Genomic DNA, 22,819 nt, shown 5'->3' on the forward strand with positions numbered 1-22,819 from the left:
TATTCTTATGTACTAAAGGTAGCAAACATACTAAAAAATAATAAAAAAATGATGTGCAGAATGTGTATATAAATATATATATATATATATATATATATATATATATATATATAGGTTCCTATCTAATAGCCGAATTAACAGAATGCCGAAGTACACATTCCCGAGACGAGTTTGCCGAACTTACACATTGCCGATTGGTTAAACTGCCAAATAACACTACGCCTAATAGAACATGAACTCTACCTGAATGTATCCCATAGCGTACTTCGTGCAACATTAATCATAGTGGACTTCACAAGCAAAGCAGCAAAAACTTAAGGTAAGCTTAAACACACTAGTACACACCATAAAAAATGTTTTTGCAGGGGGGCTTTACCCCCCCTGCAACTCCCATGTGGGGGACTGTGCCCCCCACCCCCCCCACTTAAATATACCAACTCAGAGACCACACTACAGTGGGGAAACACGCAAGTTCACTTTCCCCACTGTAGTTTGCTTTTGCATAGTGTTATTTGGCAGTTTACCCAATCATCAATGTGTACGTTCGGCAAACTTATATATATATATATATTTTATATATATATATATATATATATATATATATATATATATTTTTTATATATATATATATATATATTTATATATATATATATATTTATATATATATATATATATATATATATATATATATTTATATATATATATATATATATATATTTTCTCTGGTTCGATTCTCGGCTGGGGTGCCTTCTGTGCGGAGTCTGCATGTCCTCCCTGTGTTCGTGTATGTTTTCTCTGGGTGCTCTGGTTTCCTCCCACATCCCAAAGACATGATGTAATTTTTATTGAACACTCTAAATTGTCCCTAGGTGTGAATGCATGTGTGTGTGTGCCTTCTGTGGAAGGTTGGGCACTGGGCTGGCAACTCAACACCGTAAAAACTCCACTGCCAATCATGAGCGGACATGTGATCCACTGTGGCGACCCCTAACCAGGAAAAGCCAAAAGAAGAAGAAGAAGAAGTACACTCTTGCATCACACCAGAGATGTAAATGGTCAATTCAAAACACACATTTTTTCATGCCGCTATTACTATATTACCATAATATTTTTGCCATAATTTCCCCATTTAGTATACTGGTGCACGCTCATGCACACACCTGCACACTTTTATACATTACTATATTACCTCATCCACTGTTTTCTGTATTTTTGTGCGGTTTTTCAACTAGTTTTCATCATAGAATCATTTCTTGAGGCTGTAAACATGAAAACTGTCATGACAGGTATTTTTTTCTCTCAACTGGAAAGCACTGACAATTTTTCTGAGCTGTAAATAACTTAGTTTTTAAGCACATCAGTACATTTGGATAGAGGCTTATTAGATAGTATTACAAAAATATATATTTATAGTGTTCTAATTAAATTATGTTTATGATTAGATAGCTTTGCATGTCTTTTCTTGTATCTATCTAGTTAGCTCTTTTTACTTATCTATGTATATGATTTTAGTTGTTGTCACAGACCTGATGAAAGCTTTATATTAGTTAGCCGAAAGTGATTTTAGTTAAAAGTCAGTCTATTTACATGTCTGTTATGCTTTTCTTAATACCTGATTTTGGAATGTGGGTTGGAATTAGGTAGGTAGTGTATTCCTTAACTAGGATTTAATTTGATTTAAGTAGTAGTGTGTGGGAGTAGGTACTTACTGTTTTTAAAGCACTTTTATGGGGCTGTTTATGTTGTTTACTTGGAATAGGCTGGTTTAAAATTAAACAATACATATATTTTCCACACCTACTTCTAAGTGTATAAAAGCTGATATGTTTAACATTGTTAAAATATTTCTGATTTTTTTGTTACTGAGGATCGCTTGTCTGTAACGAATAGAGCTTTTTGCTTTGGAACACTACCTGAGTTTCATGATTTTTGGAAATTATTGTGACTGAGCTCATCAACAAAGTTTTTAGATTACTAGTTTTTCTGTTTTTTATAGATAGATAAATACAAATATGCATTGTGCCATTTGTTTTGGCAGACATTTTAGTTTTTATTGTCACATTAACTTTTTACCTGCTTAATGTCTTACCATTTACAGTTACCAATACGGGGATAAACAAATCTGCACTTTACACGTTTCTCTCAGGCAGTTCCATTTCAGATGGTTGATGCCCTTGCATTCTGATGAGTTTATGTGGAGATGCAAGTCTGACGCCAAATTTGATTCTATGTTCAATTGTAAAAATTAATTAATTTAATTGTAAGAATTGAAATACCTGTAAGAAACTGTAAGAAAAGTCTTTTATCTTTTAATTACTCAGATCTGTGCAGAACAAATGCCAAATATCTTAGTTTCTCCTTTATGTGACAAATCTTCTTGTACCTTTCGGAATAAAAGTCTGCACTCACTTAAATCTGATAACGGTGATTTATTATGTACTAACAGCTTACAGTGGTGTTGTATGTCAGCACTATCTAACCTCACTGTTTAATAACAGCGCTGATAAACTGAAATAGACTGAATTATACTGTCAGTACCTTCTGTACTCAGAATTATTCCTTTCCTCCTGAATGGCAGAATTAATACTGCTTACTTGGTGGACATTTGGGCATTTGTCCTGATTTTTGTACTAGGACTACTGTACTGACTTCCTTTGTGTCAGTACCAAACGTCTGCACTTCATCTCGTGAATATCAGTAACAAACTGAAGTGAACTGCACTGACTTCTGCCTAGAGAAATCTCTCAAAATAATACCAAAACCCTGTAAATTTCCAACACATTCTACACATCTCTTTAACCTTGGTTCCCAAGCCTCATACCATCTAGACAAGATCTGTTTGTACTCAATGTAATGCACATTCTGTAAGGCAATTTTATCTTTATCAGTATTTTTGACTGTAGGTTATTTCTCTGAGCTCATCTATATCCTTCACTGAAACATTCCTTACAACTGAAGCTGCACTTAACTGAAACTGCATATAATATAAAATAAAGATATAGGCCTGCTTTAACATGGCTGCATTTCTAGGCCTATGGAAAGAGAATACTGCATTTATGTCTAACAAACTATATTTAAGTGAGACCTGATCTTATGGTTTACTTAAAAACACATCCAAGAATTCCAGGAATATGAAATGGCCTTGACCCATCCTGCAAATTATCCCTTATTGTTGTTGTTGTTTTTCTTTCGGCTTTTCCCGGTTAGGGGTTGCCACTGCAGAACTCCAGTCCGCTAATGATTGGCAGTTGATTTTTATGGTGCTGAGGTGCCAGCCTGATGACCAACCTTCAACAAAGACATGCCCATTCATGCATGTCTTGCGAATGCCACTCGACCGCGGGAGGACATGCAGACTCCATACAGAAGGCGCTCCAGCCGAGAATCAAACGGGAGAACCTCTTGCTGTGAGGAATGCTACCGCTGCACCACCGCGGCTTCAAATTATCCCTTATTATCTGTTATTTACCTGTTTGTTAACTCGGGTAGAGCACTGACCCGAGAGGACCCTTTTCAGGCTAAGCCTGAGAATGCATACATAGCTCAGGTAAAATCAAACATTAATAGTAGACAGCAAATACAAGACAAATAAATACCATTTGAGTCATAATGTTATATTTGTGTATACAGTAAGTTTGTCTGGAAAGCAGTCTTGCAACAATCAAAGTCCACAGAATATGTGGATGAGTAAACAGAACAAAAATCAAGTACAACAGTGTGAAAATAAATTACAGTTGTTGACAAATTCTCCTACAGAATCAGTATGTATGTGCAACAGTTAATGAAATGATGAAGAGACCAGACAGTGAGAGCAGTGGAGGTGTGTGTGTGTGTGTGTGTGTGTGTGTGTGTGGTGCGGGGGAGAGATGGATAGAAAAGCGAGAGGTGGAAGTGGAAAGGTATGTAGGTGGGTTCCTGTGAGTGTTCTGTCTACTAGTCGGTTTTGTGTTGGAAGAAAAAAAAAGGGTAAACATACCCTTCCTAGACTTGCAAACATTAGAAACTGATAAGAAGGATATTAACCCCAACTCTTAATTATTGAAATTCACTGCACATATTTTTTCCAATAATAATAAAGTTTTTCTGTATTTTTTTATTAATGCAGCATGTTACATCTCAGCGTTGCAGGTAGTATATAATAAAAAAATCATCTTGTCATTGACTGTTGAGTTTCTTTATGTTAAATGAGAATGTTTAATGTAAAACAGGCATTTCTTGCTGTGGGTCATGCAAGTAATAAATATTCATTAAATGCAATGTGACATCACTGGTAGGCAAACATTAGATCAAAATACATTAGCCTTATGGGTGGGGTTTGCGACTGTGTGTAGGGGGTTACTAAAAGTAAATATTGTGCATCATAATGCTGTTTGATCTTGGATGTGTGATTACAGATCAAAGCCAATCCTATACAACCTGCATAAAGTGCATTATAAATAAGCAAAGTTAGTATTACGTATTTTTACATGAAACAAGTCCATTTCTTTACATGTGTATTATTTACATGCATATTCTGCAGTATACTCTTATAATTCCAGACTGCACAAATGCTGTTTATTTTTTTTTATTTGCAATTTAGCTGTACCTGGGGATTCAATAAACTCTGTGTAGGTTTACATGTTTGTGTGGTGAGCAGCAGTGCTCTTTACATAGTCATGTCGCATACCGCATTTGAATATAAACAAGCACGGTTTCATGGCTAGCAACAGTGTTACCGGCCAGAAAATGTTGTAAAGCAACACGAACAACAGCAGACATGTAGACCTGTTTACCTATGGATAAACAAGGTGTGCGCAATTGCTCAGACTGCCACAATGATTACCAGGGTTAATAATATAGCAATGTGTACAGTCCAAATACACAGAGTATTGTGGAATCCCATTTCAGGCATACTGAACAAAACTTGTGTAAATGATCCGTAAAGGTATATGGACTGCCATTTAAAATAAACAGTCAGGGGAAATGTGTGTATTGAATAGGGACATACAGATGAACTGTAGGAATGAGCACAGAGAAAGAGGATAAGCAAAACATCTTAATGTAGAGAAAATTAGGGCATGTAACTGAAGACACTTGTAGCAGGAACACTAATTAGGAACACTAATCACATATCAACATGGTACAGTATGGACTGCACAGTGAAAATGTATATTATGTGACTGTCACACAAGGTGACATAACACTGGAGAAGATGTCTTTGTGATATAAGCATCCTGACCTGAACAATGCAGAAGACATCTATGAGGGATGTTGTATACAATAGGGGTTAGATGCATATTGTGAAGCTGTGGAAAATGAGTTCCCTAAATATGACTGCAAAGTCGGCAGAGGTCTCCACCAAGTGGGACACATATTTACAGGCTCATGGACAACAGTAAACAGAAGCATGCACAATCATGGACAATATCAGAGTAATACTAACAGTAATCCCATGTCTCTAACATAACATATATGATTATGAGTGGTCATAGATATTTCTCCAGAAACAAACTTGTTCAACTATTATGAGATGTCAGCATTTACTGGAGGTGTTAGGAGGGACACTACTATACTTGTATCTGACGTTATGATCAATCCAGGCTAGTTGATAGGTGTGCATGGCACACACACACACACACACACACACACACACACACACACACACACACACACACACACACACACACACACACACACACACACACACACACACACACACACACACACACACACACACACACACACACACACATATATATATATATATATATATATATATATATATATATATGGCACAATCCACACTGTCACGAATGTAACCCATGTCATTAATGTTGTCAGACAGCTATGTATGTACTGTGTGCATCCTGGAACAGGTATCACACATCCATCTGATATAACACCTTGATGGGGGTTCTGCACCATTAGACAGTAATGTTTATGCAACAAGAAGAATACCTAGGTATGGTAAATAAGATGTGTGGGAGCTCACTGTGGCAAAGGTGCTACACTTCAGTTACACATCCCAGGAAGATGTGTAGAGAGGTACATGAAGAAGGGTGCATTGCACTCACTTATTGGTGTGATGAAGGCTGTGAACTTTCAAAGTATTATGGCCTTTGATGTGGATTTCCTGCATATACTCAGGAGTTGTGTGACATATAAGGGAGTAGTCACCACTGTGGGCACATGCTGGGGGACATTCCGCATAGCATCTACCTCAGTACATAGGTCAGATATCACTTGGTCTGCTCATAGGGGTGTGATGTCTACATTATCTCTAGATTGTGCATTTGTTTTTATAATGTACCTCTCAGGGCTATATGAAGAGACACATGACTGAACTGTCAGATTATGTGACCCAGGCAGGTATGACCCTAGCCCTAATCAGCGTTCTACCTTCACCCAGGATGATGCCACAATATAAACAAAATTGATGGACTTCAACTATTGGAGTAGCTTCTGGTGTCAGTCCAGAGGGATCCAGTATCTCTTGGTCTGTGCTTACATGGTTGACAAGCCATGCTGCTTTGCCAGAGATGGTCTGAACCTGTGTCCTCTAGGCTGTTGGATACTGGCAAAGGTGCTTGCTTTCCCCACAGTGCCTCTGTTAGGCAATGTGAAAGCAATAAAAGTTTTGACATAACAACATCCACTGGAGGGAAAATCAAAGTTCTGCTGTTTAATGTTAGGAGTCTACACATGAAGCTGAACTGGAGGAAATGGCCAACCTGCTCGCTGACAAATTTGGTGTAAACTTCAAGCAGTTGGCCCCACCAGCCATAACCCGAAGCATACATGACGCTGGTCCCCTGCCCAGTATCTCTAGACTTCAGGTCATATCTGTGCTCTCCAAGGTTAAAAACTTCAATGGCACTAGATAACATCCCAAGGTTGTTTACTAAGCAATCTAAAACAGGACCTAGCTGACTAATTTAGTGTCCTCTTTAACCATAGCCTAAGAACTGGCTTAGCTGCAGCAGAGTGGAAAACAGCAGCAGTAATCCCCTTGTACAAAGGAGGGCCAAGAACCAACCCTGTGAACTATAGACCTGTACGTCTAACCAGTCTCATCTGCAAGGCCATGGAAAGAATCATCATGGACCTTATCAACAAGGACATAGGTGTCCTTCAAACTCTAGACCCAACCCAATTTGTCTTCGTTAAAGATAGATCATACTTATTATCAAACCCCTGGATGAAGTTAAGACAGTGTATACCAACTATCTTGATCTTGCCAAGGGTTCTGACACAATCCCCCACTAAGTTATCATTGAGAACCTCTCCCAGATGGAGAAACTTAGAAGATACACAGATAAATATAAAGGAAAAGTACAAAATAAATAATTTATTGATGACCCAAAAAAGTTTTGTAGAGAAATGGGAAAAAAGGTAAAAGGAACTGAAAGACCACCAAAAAAGAAATTGATACATTATAGAAAAGTATTTATGAAGATCCTGTGGAACAAAACAAAGATGCTAAATGAATAGAAGAAGTAAAAGAAAGAATAAGAAATTCAAAGATACAGGATATGAAATGGGATGAAGTAACACCTAGAAAGATTGAAACAAAGTTAAAAAGCCTGTAATTGGAAAATCCCAGGCCCAGATGCAGAACCTAACTTCTGGTTAAAAGTATTAACATATTTGCACAATGATTTAGCCATGCATAAGAACTGTTTATATGTGTACCCTGAACAGACATCAACCTGGCTAACAACAGGAAAAACAGTGTTCCTACTTAAGAGTGAACCTGCAAGCTACCCTAAAAATTATAGACCAATGACTTACCTTTTGACGACATATAAATTATACACTGGAATTGATGCTGACAGAATTTATTGTCATTTAGAAGAAAACTCAATTATGGCAATCGAACAAAAGGGTAATAAAAGAAACTCATATGGAACAAAGGATCATTTGTTGTTAAATAAAGTCATAGTGGAGAACTGTAAAAAGGGGAAGAATCTAAGTACAGCATTGATTGACTACAGAAAAAAGATGACAGTATCCCACATTCATGGATAAAAGAGTGCTTAAAAACATAAAATATACACCCTACACTGATAAACTACATCACAGTGACCATGAAACAGTGGGAAACCACTTTGCAGCTAAGCTGTGATAAAGAGGAAATTATTATTCCAGGGATGAAAATCCAAAGGGGGATGTTCCAGGGTGACTCTCTGTCACCTTTGCTCTTTTGTCTTGCCCTTAACCCATTAAGCTGTCTGCTTAACAGATTAGGTCATGGCTATAATTTGGCTTCTAGAAAGCAAAAAAAGTGTAAATTTATTTATTTTATTTTATTTTACATTTGTTAACCGGGCTAGTCTAGCTGGATATATCTCCATTTTCAGTAGAGGCCCGGGGAGAAAAGCTCCACATAGAACATAACAGTGAGACATACTTTTAATAATCACAAAGAATACAAGTAAGACAACAATCGTAAAAAACAAGAATGAGTACAAATTGCTAATAATAAACTAGGCGAATCAAATTCACAAAGAGAAGGTACATTATCATTAAAAGTCCTGACTAGAGATAGGACAGTTTCAAGGGCTACTTAATAAATTCCATACAGGCTATGCCATAAGGCTCCTACTACAATAAAAAATAGAGTGGAAAGAGAAGGAGGAGGAATTAAGTAATGTGAGAGGATAGGAATGAGATAGTAGTCAAGAGATGAGAGAAAAAAAGAGAGACTAACAAGAGGATATGGGAAAGGTAAGAAAAATAGGTCAGAACAAAGAGTGAAATTGAAGTGAGAGGAAAGGTATATGCTAGATATAAAGCACCAGGAGAGGTTGAAGGTCAGGAGAGGGGGGTAGAAAAGTTAGTCAGGAGTATTACATGAGCAAAGCCAGTGATTTTGGAAGTACAGTTTGATATGTTGTTTGAAGAGGGGTAGGGATGTGATTAGTGTTATATCCCTAGGTAGAGAATTCCATACTTGGCCTGTGGTATTAGTGAATAGTGAGTCACCAGCTAAGTTGTGAGCTTTTATGGGTTTGGTCAAGAGTTTAGAAGAGGAGCGAAGGGAGGTAAGATTGTTATAACGGGGTAAAAGCTGTGAAAGAATTGGAGTGTTATTAGGTTGGTACAAAATTGTGTGTGCAATAGAAAGTTGTGTCAGTGTAAGATAGTTTTGTAGTTCTAGCCAGCCTAGAAGTTTCAAATTAAGGCAGTGATGGGTTCTAAAGGGGTTGCCAGTGGCGAAGCGGGCAATGTTATTGTAGCAAGTTGCTAGTTTGTTTAAGTTAGATTTCTTGAGGTTAGTAAAGATAGGAGAGGAATAAAAGAGAGTGGATATAAGATGAGAGTGGGCGATAGTGGCTCTTGCTGATGGGGTGAGAAATGGTTTGATCCGGTATAAGGATCCCATTTTTCTGTTTACAGATTTGATAGTGTTGTTAATGTGTTGATCAAAAGAGAGATTGTTATCAATGGTTATTCCAAGCAGTTTAGTTGTAGAGTCTGGAGAGATGACAGTATTATTGTTAGATAGGATGGTAAAATGTAGTGGGGAGGTACGAGTGGTGGGGGTGAAGAGAAGAAGTTTGGTTTTTTTAGCATTAAGGAGGAGGTATCGTCTAGTAAACCATGTTTCTACTGTGTTGAAGATAGTTTGGGTTAGTGTGATTAGGTCAGAAGATGAGGTTGCTGAACAAATAATTGTGGAGTCGTCAGCGTATTGAATGCAGGTGGCTTGTGGGATAACAGAGTGGAGATCATTAATAAAGAGGGAGAAGAGAAGTGGGCCAAGAATAGAGCCCTGAGGGACTCCAATAGAAATGGGCAATAAGGAGGAGATGTGGTTATCCCAGAGAATGGCTTGTTGTCTGTTGCAGAGATATGAGTTAAACCATTTTATGGAAAGTTTATCAAATGAGAGGGATTCCAGGATCTTAATTAAAGAAGAGTGGTTAACCATGTCAAAAGCTTTTGAAAGGTCAATGAATAGTGCAGAAGAGAGAAGGTTATTGTTGCGATTGCTATTGATAGTATCTACAAAGGAAAGGAGGGCAGTGGTAGTGCTATGGTGGGGTCTAAAACCATGTTGACAGTTAGCTAAGATATTGTGTAGGGACAGATATTGAACAAGTTGTTGATGAATACACTTCTCCATAATCTTTGCTAAAGGTGAGAGAAGTGCAATTGGCCTAAAGTTAGAATACTCTATAGAGTTACCGCCTTTGTGTAGTGGGATAATATGAGAAACTTTCCAGATGTCAGGGATAGTTCCTTCTTGGGTGGTTCTATTTATAAGTATAGAAATTGGGTAGGCAATTTCTTTGGCAGCCTTTTGCAGAAAGAGGGAGGGAAGCTTGTCAGCAGAGGGTGTACAAGGTTTCAGTTTGAGGAGAAGTCGATGGATGAAAGAGGTAGAGACTGGTTGTAGAGAGAAGTTGTAGGAAGAGCTTGCTAAAATATTTGGAGGGTAGAAGTTATTAGTGTTCAGTTGACTTGCAAGAGATTGAATGGTTTCAGTAAAGAAGGAGTTGAAAGCATTGGCAGTTTGATCAGGGGTGTCTGGGTCAGCATTGAGTGGGGAGGGAGTTTTGACTGAACCTGGGGAAAGGAGTTTATTGACGGAAGACCAAAATTGTTTTGGTTTATTAAAATGGGTTTCTTGTAGTTCACAGTAAAACTTTCTTTTGTCATTTAATATAGCTTTTTTGGTCAGGTTTCTTAGTTGACGAAAGTGAAGGAAATCAGAGTTTATTCTAAGGTGCCTCCATTTGGCCCAGACTTTGTTTCTAGAGAGGATAAGTTTTTTTGTTTCATTTGAGAGCCATGGGGCTGTTTTTGACCTCATTCTAATGGTACGTTCGGGAGCATGTTTATTCAGGATGGAAAGAAAAGTAGAATTGAAGAATGATACTGCTTCGTTAAGTGGAAGTATTTTTAAGGGGTTCCAGTTACAGGCTCTGAGTTCGTTTTGAAATAGGTCCGTTTTAAAGTGTTTGGTAGATCGAGTATTTCTAATATTAGGAAGGTGAGGAAGGTCATTCTTCTCTCTTGTGATAAAGGTTAAGCAATGATCACTGAGGTCATCAGGCAAAGTACCTACATTGTATGTGATGTTAAGTTTGTTTATTAGTATCCAGTCTAAAATGGTTTGCTTTTTACTTGGTTTGTTAAACCTTGTAGTAGAGGTAATGGTTTGTGTGAAACCATTTAGGTTGATGTGAGAGGTGGGATTTTCAGTGTTGATGGTATTCCAGTCGATATTAAAGTCACCAAGAATTATAGTTTCCTGGGGGTAGGTGATAGAGACCCAGCTAAGAAAGTTTTCTAAGATAGGTATATTGTTACCAGGAGGTATATACATACAGATGATATAAAGGGCTTTTTTTGCATTTAGTTGGAGTTTACTAATGACGGCTTCCACTTTATTGTCTTGGGTTGGACAGGCAGACAGGGTAGTGATGTTGAGGTGATTTTTAAACAGAATTGCAACTCCACCACCCTTGCGTTTAGTACGGTCAAGCCTTAGTATATTATATCCTTGGGGTATAATTTCAGTGTCTTTGGTAGCTGGCTTAAGCCAGGTTTCGGAGAGACAGAGAATGTCAAAACTATGAGTATCTAGGAGAGCATGTAGGTAGGGTACTTTGTTGTTTACACTGCGTATGTTAAGATGACCTAACAGTAGGGTGTTATTTGAGGATAGTCTGGATGTTTGTGGAGAAGGATTTATGGGGCCAGGGTTAGGGTGAATATCACCGTCTTTTAAGGTAGAGTCATCAGGAGCAGGTGTAAGGTTGCTCTTGAGAAGGGGTAGAAGTTTTATTTTCCTATCTGAGGAAAGGGTGTAGGTGAGGTGAGAGTGCCTATGGAATTTGGCTAGGTTGTAGCTAAAGGTGGTGTTGACATTTAAGAATGAAATGAGAGGAGTGTGGAAGGTAGAAGTAGTTTTTTGTTTATTGGAGGGTTGAATGTAGAGTGGGTATTCTATGAAGGAAAGGAGGTAGGTAGAGATGAGAGTAGTGTGAGTAGTAATGAGAGTATAAGCTGTGTGGATAAGTTGAGGGTCATTATTGAGGGTGAGTAAGGTAGAAGAGATTAACGTAGAGATATAAGACCAGGGTTAGCAAGGTGGTAGTCAGTGTTAAAGTTAACAGGGAAGAATAATAAAGAGGTAAGTCTAGTGATAAGGATGTTAAGGTATTTGCAAGATAGAGGGAAAGGAAAAGAGTGTAGAATGTTAATAGAAGTGAGTGATAGGGAAAGAGAAAGGAGGCCTTAGGATGGGGATGTTAGTAACTAATGGAGGGAGGTATGTGGAGGATGTGGGGTGTGGAGGGGGGAGGGGTTTAAAATTGGTGGGAAGCAGAAGGATTGGGTAGTTAGGAAATGGGTGGGATCAGAGAAATATAAGGTTAGGACCCCTGGGGGTGGGTGGGAATTGGGGGTAGGGAGGGGAGCGGAGTGAGCCCGCAGGGCGAACGGAGCAGGGCACACAGAGTAGACCAGAGGAGAAAGGAAAAAGTATCAGCAAAAAGCTAGGGGAACCAGGCAAGAGAGGGTAGCCTAGCAGGAGAGGAAAAGAGAGAGCAATAAGAAGGAGGAAAGGGATAGGGGTAGGAAGGGTGAGATTAGAAGAATAAGGTAAAGATAAATACTAGTATACTAAGGAAAGACATGGATAGAGTGACATCTAGTGGACAAGTGCAGAGGTGCAGTAAGCATACAAAGGAGTTTAGAGGTAGTCTAATGGGAGAGAGAGGATAAGCTAGGTAGTAGCTCAAGGAAAGTGAGAGGAGGTAATGGAGGATAGAGGGGAAGGGGTAGCTGCAGGCTGCTTGGCTAGTGGCAATCAGTAAACTTAGCAGGAATGGATGATTAAAACCTAACACAGCATGATGAAGGTAGACATACTTTCTTGTAATCTGGTGGTAGTGGGAAACAAGAGAAGACAATGTCCTGGACGTTTCCAAGGGTATTAAGCAGGGAGCGCCCTAGTAGAGAATAGTAGTGAGATACAACCCAGGCCAAAACCACAGGGTCAATCAGGGGATAGCTGGTAGAAGAGGAAACGTGGGAGAAAAAAAAAAAATAATGTTAAAATAAAATATAACATACAGAATCTCTATGCAGAATACATGCAGAGCAACACAAGTTATACAAGTTATGAGCAGAGCAAAAAAAAACACAATCAAATGCTTGCAGTCAAACTAGATCAGGCAGTATCAGTATAAAGACATTCATATAGTCATCAGTAAAATGATATACATACAGTCAGGCTAGGTCAGGCAATATCAGCAGAGAAAATCAACATTTAGGCAAAGTAGATGCTATAGGTAAATCACATAACAGGCTAATTGCAAGCTATAACTTAAACACAACCATAAAGGATGATATAGACAGAGTACACATTTAGTAACTATAAGTAGGTAGGCTGAAAGGGGGGCCTTAGCAGAGTGGGATCCCAGCCCAGTCTACACAAGTAAGGCCACTACAGCTCCACTTAGAGCAGTATAGTTAGACAAGGCACAGAGTAGGAATATGCAATGTAAGACACAAAAACAGTGAATAAACAGCTGTACCTACACTGTTGGGCAGAACAGTAAACATATACAGAGAGAGCTTGATAATCAGCAGTCGCTAAATGCAGGATAGAACAAACGCTAAAATAGCTGATAGTACAGCGGCTAGCATAGGAGGAAGTCCAGTTTAAGCAAACTTATAGTTAATCGCATTCGCGTTTACCAAAATATGTGTAAACAAAGTTAAAATATATGGAAACTGGCAAACCTGCAACTAAACGCATTCGCGTTTCCAGAAACATGTATTAGCAAAGCTAACATATATAGAGACTCGTTTAGGAGCAATCTCTCTTCAAAAGTAATATAATAAAGCTAAACGCATTCGCGTTTACATCTACACCACATGTACAGAGGCTAAAGCATCTAAGCAATACAGTTCCTCGGAAGAGTTTGTGCAATACGCATTTGCGTTTACATGAACACCAGATGTACACAAGCTTTAGTGAAAACTATGCTGTTCCTCTAAAATGTGTGTGTAATACACAAGACAAACAAATCAAACAAGGTAACAGAGGTAAACGCATTTGCGTTCATAGAAACTTCATAGATGCGTAGCTAATCATCTAGGGACTAGCAATAGCACAATCCCAATTCTAAAGCACTGCCTTATAGCTAAACGCATTCGCGTTTACAAGATCAACATATATACCCAAGCAAAAACATTCTAGCCATACTGTTCCACAAAAATAGTGTGTCATAAACAAAATACTAACTTACTACACAGTTGTAGCACGCAGCCAAGCATGCACAGCAGCAGCAAGGTGGGCAGATTCAAAGATGGCGCCCCTAGGGAAAGGGACAGACTTTAAAAGCTTCTCATCTTCTGTTTGTCGATGATTTAAAACTGTATAGCTCATCAGATGAGGAACTGAAAGCACAACTGCTCATCTTCTGTTTGTCGATGATTTAAAACTGTATAGCTCATCAGATGAGGAACTGAAAGCACAACTGCAAGTAGTCAAAACTTTTTTGGATGATATAAATATGTCATTTGGTCTATTTAAATGTGTAAAAGCAACCTTTAAACCAGGAAAGCTGCAGTACCAAGAAAACATCAGTTTAGGACAAGAATGTGATATAAAAGAACTTGAGCAAGAGTGAGTGTATAAATATTTGGGAACTGATGAAGGATCAACAATAAAATATGAACAAATGTGAATAAAACTTAGTAAGGGATATTTTAGAAGACTTAAATTAATCCTGAAAACAGCTTTGACCTATAGGAAAAAATTAAAGCTATAAACCAACTTGCTCTTCCTGTCCTAACTTACAGTTTTGGAATGATTGACTGGCCCCAAAAGGTGTTTGATAGCCTGGACAGGAAAACAAGAAGGATGTTTCATGCTCATCAAATGATTTATAAAAATCAGTGCATACCAAGATTATATATTCCCCATTCCGAAGGAGGTATGGGTCTCCTTGAAATTGATTATATGTATAGATCTGCAATCATGAGACTGCATACATATCTGCTGACCTCACAAGACCCAAACATAGTGAAAGTTTTGAAACACAAGGAGAATAAATCTAAGATAACTTCCCTTCTTAGTCTAGCAGAAGCACATTGGCTTCAAGTGGGAAGGAAAATCAAACCAGAAGTAGATAAAAATCAGGCATTAACTGAAGCGAAAAACAAAATAAAGAATATAAGGTGAAGGATCAGAGAAGGCAAGAAATGTTGAAAATACATAAATATAATTGCAAGTATAGAAAATTCCTAGAAGAACTTCATGTTGACCAGGATCGAATGCAGGAATGGTTAAGGAGAAGCAAATTCAAACCAAAAGATGAAAGGTTAATACTGATGGCCCAAGATGGTGGGCTATGTACATGTTGGTTTACAAAGTCCATTGAACATTTGGGAGAAACAGACAAATGTAGGTTTTGTAAAACAGAATTGGAAACAGTTGCACACCTTGTTGCTGGTTGTGATATACTAATGGCAGAAGGACTGTATACCAAAAGGCAAAATAATGTGGCAAGACTGTTGCACTTGGAATTGTACAAACATTATAATACCGAAGTAGCTGAAAAACACTGGAAACATGATCCACAAAGCATCATAGAAAATAATGATGTCTACATCACATGGGATCACCCATTGCCAACAGTTTAAAATACAGATACGAGAAAACCAGATATAGTGCAGCATGAAAAGAAGAGAAGAGTAGCATTGATCACTGAAATCGCTACACCCAGTGACTACAGTGTCTTGCGCACAGAGACACAAAATCATAAAAAATCAGGATTTGCAGGCAGAAATGAATAAAATGTGGAAGAAAGATACCCAGACAGTTCCAATGGTAGTAGGAGCAACAGGTCTTATAAAAAAGAATCTAAAAACAAGTAATCTCCGTGGTATCCCCGAAGTCTCAAAACAACCCACTAAAGTGTAGTGGGTCTAAAAACAAAACAGTGTAAGAAACTTCTCTGTGTGGAAGATTTTCAGTCCATATATTTCTAGTTAATCACTGTATATTAATCAGATCAGACAATAGTAGTAGAAGTAGTGAACGTAAACTCGTCAAGTCAAAAAGTAATAATAGAAAATATATAATTCTACAGCATTACTAAGTATTCGAAAGTAATCCAAGCAAGGCAGGCAGTCTGTTTCCAGTCAAAAATCCTTTATTAAGTACACAGACAAGCGATCCAAGTAAAACAAAAATAGAATAATAATTTCCTCACAAGCTTTCTAAATATATATATACTTTTTATCAGGCATGGGAGTGGTTTATTGTGCTGTAAAACAAAGTGTTAACCCTCATTGGTTTTCTGAATAGATCAGTGGTGATTCTGTTATTGTTGGTGTACTTGGAAATCTGCATATCTAAGAAAGTGGTTGAAGTACAGCTATGGGAAGAGGTAAACTTCAGGAAGGGGGTAGTTTGATTGATGTAAGTGATAAAATCTCCAAGCTGCAAGGTGTCACCTTCCCACACAATAAAGACATCGTCAATAAACGTAAATAGCATGTGATATGCTGCATGTAGTCTGTGTTGTTTAACACACAAAATGTATATGTATATATTTATATATAATTTTTGATCGCAAAATGAACTAAGGTTGATATATTTCCAGCCATGTAGTATATTGCCTTGTATAAAATCACAGACTTAATAATCTACTTAATAATTTGGTTAAATAAGATGTACCATTAAAGTGCATTAGGGCTATATATTATTATGACAGCTACTAGGTAGGGCAGGACCAGCTCGAATGTCACACTGATGGGGGAAGGGATGTGAATTTAACATGTGTACCAATAACACTTTGTTTTACAGCACAATAAACCGCTCCCATGCCTGATAAAAAGTATATATATATTTAGAAAGCTTGTGAGGAAATTATTACTCTATTTTTGTTTTACTTGGATCGCTTGTCTGTGTACTTAATAAAGGATTTTTGACTGGAAACAGACTGCCTGCCTTGCTTGGATTACTTTCGAATACTTAGTAATGCTGTAGAATTATATATTTTCTATTATTACTTTTTGACTTGACGAGTTTACGTTCGCTGCTTCTACTACTATTGTCTGATCTGATTAATATACAGTGATTAACTAGAAATATATGGACTGAAAACCTTCCACACAGAGAAGTTTCTTACACTGTTTTATAAAAAAGAATCTAGAATCATATTTAGATATGTTACCAATACATGTAACTCCATACGAATTGTAGAAGGAGTCATTACTGGGCACATTGACAGGTGCTGTGAAGAGCACTCTGGCTGACATCAAAGATTGAAACAATACTAATTTCATGAACTTTAATCATACTTTGACTTAGGAATGGTGTCCATTCCTGTCATGGTATTAGAAAACTAAAATATTTGGAGAAATTAAAAAACTGGAGATTAATCCTTACATAACAAAATGGTTAGGCAATTGGCTCACCGACAGAACACATACTGTCAAAGCTGGTGACTCAGCCTGTACCAGTAGAGCCATCACCAGTAGCATACCACAAGGATCTGTGCTGGGCCCTTTACTGTTTAGAATCTATTTCTCGTAAGTCTAAGCTAAAGTATACAGCCTTTGGTTTACCAAGTTTGCTGATGATTGCAAATTGAGTGCAATCACTGAGTCCACCAAAGATGTAAACATATTACAGGAGGGTCTAATACAGACAAATGATTGGTGCCAAAGCCACATGGTCTGAAAATAAATGAAAAAAGTGCCATTATTTTTGCCTTTTGCAAAGTGGAATTCCCTGCTAATTATAGCACTGACAACACCCCACCAAGCTCAAACCCAATGATGCAAGACCTGGGAACACAGATAGCAATCTGAACTTCGCCCAACAATTTCCACAGTTGTAAGGAAAGCCTTCTACATCATGCACCTCATAAGTCAGGCCATCTTATCCAGGTCTGAGGATGTTATATAACATACAACCTCAAACCGGATCAGAACACAACTGGAGTACAGTGCTCCCTTTTGCATGTACCTCACCCAGACCCCTGCAGCAGCTGAAAAGACCACAGGGGCTTCACAACAAGAATATACATGGCCTATAAATCATGCAATGATGTACGTGGATAGACAGAAAGCCCTGACACTTCTTGTACAGGATGAAGTGACTTGAGTCTGGTCTACAGGCCAGTCTCTGACCATGCCCTGATGGAAATGCACAGCCACAAATCTAATGGTACATGATGACATTGGCAGAGTCTGGTGAGAGAAAGATGGTAATAGCAGTGTCCACTGTAGTTGTGTAAAATGCTCCCTCTAATATCAAGCAATTGCACAAACACAAACATGCACCAGTTATCTGCAGTGAGAACAGAACCCACACCTATCTAAGTACACTGACTAGAGGCCTACATATTTAATGCAAGTGCCAAAGTGCAAGTCTGACTTGGAGGGTGTCAGACAACATTTTATAACTGATGAAATCAGCAGTGTCTGGTGAGAGGAAGCTGATAGTAGTAGTGTCGAACATGCTGGTTTAAAATGCTCTCTCTAATTTCAAGCAAGTGAATACACACACACACACACACACACACACACACACACACACACACACACACACACACACACACACACACACACATACCAGTTGACTGCAGTAAGATTAGATCCCCTACCTAAGTACATGGACTAGAGAACTCAGTACTTTATGCAAGCACCACAGCACAAGTCTGACTTTTACAAGGCTGCAGGACACTTTATAATGGATGACGTCATTACTGGATGTTTGAGGGAAGGTGTTGGGAGGCCTGTATGAAATGGATGTGTGGGCATGTACAACTGTCAAGATATTAAAGTTCTGCACGTTATCAGATTGTGTGTGCAATGTGTATTATTTACTGTTGTTTCCAATGTGCATGTACATTTTTAGATATAGCTTTACAAACTATATTCAAACAGCTGTCTGCATTACTAGAACTATTGGAAAATCTGAATGTGTATTGTCATTATAAAGATGTGCATGGTATATAAGAAAGCATTTGTTACTTATTTCTGTACCGCAGTTGATATATTTGTGAACAAGTACTGAGAGACCAAGTTTGGATGGGGAGAGGTAACAGATGGCTGCAGTGTAAATATGTGTTCTTTTCTTAAAAAGTGCCTTCCCCTTGTCTGTGTTTCTACATGTAGTTTCATGGCATGAAGACTTCATGGACAATAAACATAAGACATGCATGGTAATGTAAACTTTCAAGCAGCTGGTTTGCACAATTGATGGCAAAGTGCAAATGCGAGATAGACATTTATACTGCTTTCTCTGTTTGCACATAGTTAAGTGGTGAGCAATCATGAGCCTCATTAATAAAATGATGAGAGTTCTGAGTACTGAATGTATGAAACACACCTCCTGCATAGCTGACTCTGTGGCAGCAGGTGTAAATGCATCAACACATTTCTTTTGGAGCCCAGTTGATATAGGGTTCAAATCCAGGTGTACATAATAGTTTTAAATGCGTATTTATACTATAATGACACCATTTTTTAGTTTGCATTCACTGTGTGTTATCATAGTGCAGTGTGTTTAAAAGACATTGTGTGGAGATAACCATGCCATTGAAGAGTGGTGCACAGTGCCAAACGCCACACAAACACAGAGCCCAAATGGTGAAGGGCTTCATAGCTTTTTTTTACTTATATGTGTTTTGTGTGATTCTTCTTTTTTTAACCAGATTAAAGGTGTTAAAATGGGGGTAGATAGGAAAGTGATAAAATGGGGGGCAAGCAGGGATGATATAGATATTTTTTGTGGGACAGGTGCCCATTTATTTTTTGTTACTTCAGTAAGAGAGGAATGTTGGGTATGGGAAGTAGGTATTTCTGGGTCAGGTAAGTAGGTTAGATGAGGAAGCAGATGCAAACAGGACAAACAAAACAAGACACATGGACTGTGAGGGACACGACCATTAGGGGACACCATGAGTGGGTTTAGGGAGGGGACAACAGATGCCCATGCCTGTCAAATATGGGGATAGTGAGAAACTAGTCCTCACCCCCAGGACTGTCATCTCCATCCCTTCACTCCACTGGCTGTTAGAGTGCTTGACATCTTCTCCTATGGACCATAAGGGAGAGCAGCCACTCCATCCAGCATAGGTGTGCAGCAATGGTGCTGTACATGACCCTATGCACCAACCCTGGCATCTCCTGGTGGGTGATAAAATCCCCACCTCCACCAGTACTCCCAGAGGGAACTACAGCACCAGCTGTCAGGGTAGTGCTACCTGAGGGTGCAGGTAGTGCAGCGGCAGCAGAGGCAGTACTGCCAGGTTGGATCCCAGAGATGCTGGGCATCAAAGCCAGAGCCAGTGGAGCAACAGCAGGCTTTGCCACTAGGTGTGGCCCTGTGCTGTAAAGCATTTTGTGATTTGCCAGAGCCTGCACTGGCCCAGTAATCAAGGAGCCTCAATCCTCACCACTAGCACCAATGAGGGATGTTCACACTGGGAGGATGACAAGTACACACACAGTAGAATGCAATTTCCCTTAAGAGTGCACAGAGATCACAGTCAGTCTGGGGCTGGTTTCTGCCTCTTTCTCCAGATCCCCAATAAGACTCCCCATTGGCACAGCTATAGAGTTAAGTCCTTATCCAGGGTTTCAAGCCAGGTCTTGCCAGCACTCTCTCTGTCCAACCAGTGCTTCATGTTCCTGCCCAAGTAGCTGACACACACACACACACACACACACACACACACACACACACACACACACACACACACACACACACACACACACACACACACCTTGAGATTTGATTTATACACAAACACACACCTGGGAAAGGCTGGTGCAGGTTTACTAGCTACGCCCCCTTCTGCCCACACCATAAGGTAATTATCACTGCAACCAGAACCCCTTATCAGATACTTTAAAGCCCTTCTCAAAGGGTGACCAATCTTACTGTGTAATGTTACTATTATCCAAATGGTAAGTGTGACCAAGACTGGCAAGGCTATTTAAGAGTGGCCTGTACAGTGTCACCAAATACATTTGCAAGTACTCTAAGAGCTTAAATATCTCTAAACAAACTAGCCCCAATTAAAAGGTTTAAATATACTTAATAATAAATAATAAAACCACAAGACAATACTCAGTAACTCAGCACAGCGACAACAGAGTTCAGAATCACAGGAAATGTGATGTAAAAATTAATGTTCTGTGATAAATGTGTACACATGTTTTTTGAAAGCACTTATAACAATTCACTGATATTTTATTCTTTTGTTTGGTACCAAAATGTCATTTGTCTGTTGTTTTGGGGGTGGGGGAGCCAAGATCTATTTCTGTGTTGGCACAAAGAAAATTGTTTATACAGAGGTTTGCTTTGCTATTGTTACTCTCCTTGTTTTGGATCAAACCTTGCTTTGTGCATGACTGTGATAGGTTACAACCACATAAATCCTTTTTTTATATTTGAATATCTTGATATTTTTCCTCCAGTAGGTAATATTGAAAAACTATTTTTGTGTTATATCTAAGCATGACTTTTATTTACATGATATTTATGTGCAGTATCCTTCTTTTGTGTTTTATGTCACCTAGGATTAAGGCACCCAAGCCTCCCAATCCCGCAACCCCTCCCCTTCAGTGACTAAGAATGATGTAATTGTCCAAGTATTTAAGCAACATGGTGCCTGTCTGCTTGATAGAGGACCTCGGGGTTGTCTGGAAGAATGCAAATTTGGCAGCAGATAGTGAATAATGTAAAAACTGTTGGGGAATGCGCCAGAAGATATGCTCAGGTGCATCATAGGTCCACTGACATGATTTCATCAGTCTGGAGGAGAGCACCTGCAGTGACCCATGGACAGATGGCTTCTGGGGGGGCCTGCTACAGAGCCACCACTAATGCCAAATGAAGAGTTCCTGTCCACTGTCAGAGATCCAGAGAGATCAGTGGAAAGTGCACAACAGCATGTGATTGATGTTGGTGCTGCTGTTTCAGGGAGGACAAGTATGTCCCAGGATGAGCTTCTAGGTAGGTTTACCTATGTCAGTTATTAAATATTTCTTATGTAGTAAAATATTTGCAGCAATACTTAATTTGTTTATCATTTTTTTTTGGAGGGGACTAGTTATACATTGTTACAGCTAATAACACATTCTGGTTCATTACACATGGGTTTGGGATGGATGTGTCACCCAAGTTTCTGTTAAATGTATTGTTAATGGACATATAAAAGCCCAAAGGTTTTTCATCCTGAGTTACTGTTATTGTGATGATGATCTCTTTACGTTTTGCTTAACATCTTCCAGGATCATCCTCCCTAGCAAGTGTGGAGTCATCTGCACATAGTAAGGCAAGCATTTTTATTTCAGTACTGATGTGCTGTTCCCAGAAGTATTTATTTTATCTGTATGTGTGATGTGGGTGTCAGGACTGTGTGTGTGTGTGTATTTCTGTGCTTCTGTGATAGTGGCAGCAGTGTTAGTTTGTTGGCATGTATTGAACTGTAGTAGTGTAGCTATTAATTTCTTTCCTGTGTTTGTTGCTTGTTATAGGCAGACTCTGATGCAAACAGAGGCACAGTTGGGGAGGATGCAGAGATTGATTCTGACACTGAGATTGACATTCAGCCATCCTCTGTAATTCCATCAGACACAGCCAGTAGGCCTATGCAAATCCATTCCAATGAGCCCTCAGATATTGGACATGTGGAAGGAGAGACACTCAGGTTAATGTGGTTACTGTGGCTTCAGTGTCTGTTGACTCTGGTCATAGCCAAAGTATTGGTGAGGTTCCCCTCAGGAAGGTTGTTGGAATGTTTGGAGGAGGCCTGCTGTCCATCCTTTACCTGATCCAAGTGTGTCT

The sequence above is a fragment of the Protopterus annectens genome, chromosome 5.part1, assembly GCF_019279795.1.
Source record: "Protopterus annectens isolate FY-2018-M chromosome 5.part1, PAN1.0, whole genome shotgun sequence".
NCBI classification, from domain to species: domain Eukaryota; kingdom Metazoa; phylum Chordata; order Ceratodontiformes; family Protopteridae; genus Protopterus; species Protopterus annectens.